Source organism: Crinia signifera, chromosome 4, assembly GCF_055691185.1.
Source record: "Crinia signifera chromosome 4, ASM5569118v1, whole genome shotgun sequence".
NCBI classification, from domain to species: domain Eukaryota; kingdom Metazoa; phylum Chordata; class Amphibia; order Anura; family Myobatrachidae; genus Crinia; species Crinia signifera.
Genome location: NC_139220.1, coordinates 297,541,467 through 297,545,517, shown reverse-complemented (window position 1 = coordinate 297,545,517; position 4,051 = coordinate 297,541,467).

Genomic DNA, 4,051 nt, shown 5'->3' with positions numbered 1-4,051 from the left:
ATGTTACAAAGCAAAAGAATGAGTCCTCTCCGTTCCACTACAGCTTATGGGGCTCATTCAGAATTGTGGACAGGAAAATGATGACCCATTTGTTTTACTTTATCCCTAATCTTCCCTCTAAACCTAACCCTCCCACTGTACCTAGCCCTAACCGCTCCCTTCCTGAACCTAACCCACCCCCAAGTCCCTAGGCTGAATTTACCCCATGTCCATGCCCCTTTACCCTAACTTCCCCCATGTACCTAACCCCAAAGATCCATAAAAAACATTGGTCAAACTTTTTTGCATCGAAACGGTCAATTTAAATCCATGTCAACCACTGTTTAACTGTCGACCTGTGTACTGTTGACCATCTGGTGTTGACTTATTGACTTTACTTTCTACCTTCCATCCAGATGCATTTGTCCGTATACCTAGTTGTACGCATCTCTGCAAGTAGGTTGCCGCTAGTCATACCGTTTGAGTCATAGCTGTCATAATACTGCACACTTGTACTGCCTTATACAGGCGTAATTGTGCATACATACACCTGCATAGGCTGAAATTCCATATGCATCTTCACTAAGCTAATACCTGTTCCACTTCCCTAATAATAATAATTATATGGCTATGTACTTTAAGTAGGGTTTCTTGTGGTCACTGGTATGGAATTGCTTGGTAGTAGAACACATTACATAAACATGGCGGACCGGTACACATCTGCTTTAATACAGAACTTATATTTCTTGCTTACAATATCTCCCTAAAGGATTTTTAAAAAGCAGGCACGTGCACGTCTATGGGGCCCATTTGTCATTGTATATTTGTGTCTTAATGCTCAAACACCCGATTTCGGGAGTGAACTGCAATTATAAAATATCCCTTGAATGAGGTAGGAAGAAACACAGAAGCTATCGACATTGCCTGACTGGCATCCACCCACGTTCTGATTGGCCCACTGGCCATTCAGTCAAAGATAATGGATAACCATTGATAGCAAAAACGATCAATGGTTATCCATCAAATAGTTTGACTATCGATGGCTGGTTGCATTGATGGCAACTGCACCGATGACTATCCCTACAGCGCAATTTGTGAGAGACACTGCAGCTCTACCACAGACTGACCATACAGCATACACCGTACTCACTAACTGGAGTGCTTGGCTGGAACAACCAATTTGGGGTTCATCTGGTCACAGCTTCAATGGGCAGCCGTCTCGCCGTCATTTGAGAACTGATGAATTTACCTTATTGCCCCATCATTCCAGACCCAATGGCCGGGTACGACTTATAGTTACCAAGTGCCCACATTTATATTTATACTATATTAAGACCATATTGGACAGAGACTCTACAGATTCTTACAAGTATATCACTATTGGAGCACAAATTGTGCAACCATTCATTGCATCTGCAATTAAGTGAATGCCACACAGGATTGTGTTTCTTTTATATAATGTGTAATAAGCATTATGGTGTGTGGCATAAAACGAAATAAGCATTCCAGTGTGGCAAAATGTGTAAGGGGCATTAGGGTGTGTGGCATAATGTGTAATGGGCATTTTGGTGTGTGGCATAAAGTGAAATAAGCATTACGTTGTGTTGTGTGGCATATGTGTAATTGGCATTGCCATAAGAAGGAGAAATGAGAGGTGGGTGCCGCCCCACCCATTTCATGTCACGGCAGCGGCCCCGTCCCCCTGCCTGACGGAGCTGGCTGCCTTCTCCCAGAGAGGGCAGCAAGAAAGTAAGCAACTCTGCTCAAAGCAGCATTTCCGGATACAGGGGACGGGGCTTGATGTTGTTAAGACCATTACAGTAGAAAACACGATTTACGGCTCTTCAGGAGGGGGGCTAAAATTACATGATTTGCGTGACCCCCAAAGAACCGCGAATGCCGCTATTTGACCGGCAGTGGAGGGGGCTGCAGGGGTCCATGTATGAATCTGACAAACGAAGCCTGCAAAGAGTGCTGAGGACAGCAGAGAAGATTATTGGGGCGGACTTCCCCCTGTAAGGGAACAATACTTAAGCAAGGTCAAGAAGCGAGCAGGGAAGATCATGGTGGACAAACTCCACCCTGGCCATAACTTGTGTGATATTCTCCCATCAGATAGATGCTTCGGGCCCATCCCATGCAAGTCGTCAAGAACCGCAAAAAGCTTCTTCCCAATAGCCATTCACCTATTGAACAATATTCTCTAAAGCTGTGTACACATTGGCAAGAATCGCTGGCAATATGGTCGCTATTGCCAGCGATTGGAATGTGCAGCGGCGATAAATCATGCACCCGTTTTTAGCCCTCATATGATCACTGGTCGTAGGACCAGCTGATTCCCTCTGCGGCTCCCCCTGGCAGAGGTTCCCTTTCATCAGCGACCATCTCTGGATGCTGATGAAAACGGGACACTGAGTGATAGATCGCTCATCGATATATCGCCCTGTGTGTACGCACCTTTAGATACTGCTAATCTAAACACATAACTGCTCTGTTTAACCTTGCAAATCATAACATGTGAGTTGACATTTGTATGCACAACTGATGCAATGTATGTATGTCCTGTTATCCCTCTTGTACAATGCTTGAAGCTGCACTGTATACAACAGATTCATTCAGGTTAAGCAATCTCTATCTGACACGTATTTAACATTTAAGTAATATATGATCACATCCCACAAAATAATTATACACAGCGGACATTTGGGTTATATCATTTCACTTCAATACATACACATGATTATACAATTTTCACTACAAAATAATTTTTAAACAATACTTCACTGATTTTAAATAATACAATCTAATTAAAGTTCAGCTATAGTTTAAGCTTTCTTGGGACACTACATGACAGGAATTATATGCTAACATCATCACGAGCTAGTCTGGAGCGCCCCTTGTAGGAATTATGGATGGACATCATTGCCATCGATGGTTGCCATAGTGCAACTGGCCATGCAATGGATGACCATCAATGTTTTTACATATTGATGACCATCCATTTTCGTTGACTCATTGGCCTGTGGGCCAATCAAAACACAGGGGCAGGGATTCACAGGTGTCACAGCGGAGCTATGTTTTGTGTCCCGGGACCCATACCCTTCTGGAAAAAAGAAAAATTTAACTATTAGTTTAAGCTTGACATTGATAGTGGAAAATCATTTGTTTCTTCCCCATTGATGGTAAAACTATGCTATATTGGCCATAAACCATTGATGATATTGAATTATCGATGGTTGATGTAGGAATGGCCATCTTTGCCATCAATGGTGCGGAGAGATTCAGTAGCCGCTCGGGGGGCGGGGCTTAAGCGTGACATCACTAAGCCCGCCCCCATGCTGTTAAACCAGCGAATTCAGGGATCTCCGTGGAGGGGACGGGGCTAAAATGATGCGATTGTGTCATTTTAGCTCCGCCCCTCCTCTGAGACCCGAGGATTGCGGCATTTTAATGCCGCGATCCGGGGGACAGTGGGGGTCCCCCCTGAATCCGGGAGGGTTGCCCACCCTTCCGGGGGGCCGGGAGGGGGCCCCGATTTTCGGGAGACTCCCGGAAATTCCGGGAGGGTCGGCAACCCTGTTGTAAAAGTATTCAACATCGGCCATAAACCATTGATGATTTTGAATCATCAATGGCCATCCCTAGATTGATGGCCATCCCTATTAGGAATCCTTTCTTTCTTCTGCTGGGGTCCATGCAGATGCAGGAGGCTTGCCCAACCGTCTAGGGCTGGGAACCCTGCTTTACAAGGGAGGGTTCCACTGGAAACCGCTGCCAATATGCGGTCAGCATTATATGCATGTGCAAGAGTATATTATAGAGAGAGATAGATAATGTGTGTGTGTTTATATTTAAAATAGATACTAGATAAGTGCTCTGTGTCGTGTCCTCCTAACAGTGAGTGTTTCATCACTATTACAGTTAGTATAGTACTAAAACAAAGTACTAGCCCTTCTTCCTAAGAACATGGGCTGGCCATTCACAGCAGTAACTCTACTCCACGTAATCGCACTGGTGATTGGCTGCCGGGGCGTGATGATAGCGATCACCTGATTGGGTGAATGCGGCAGCT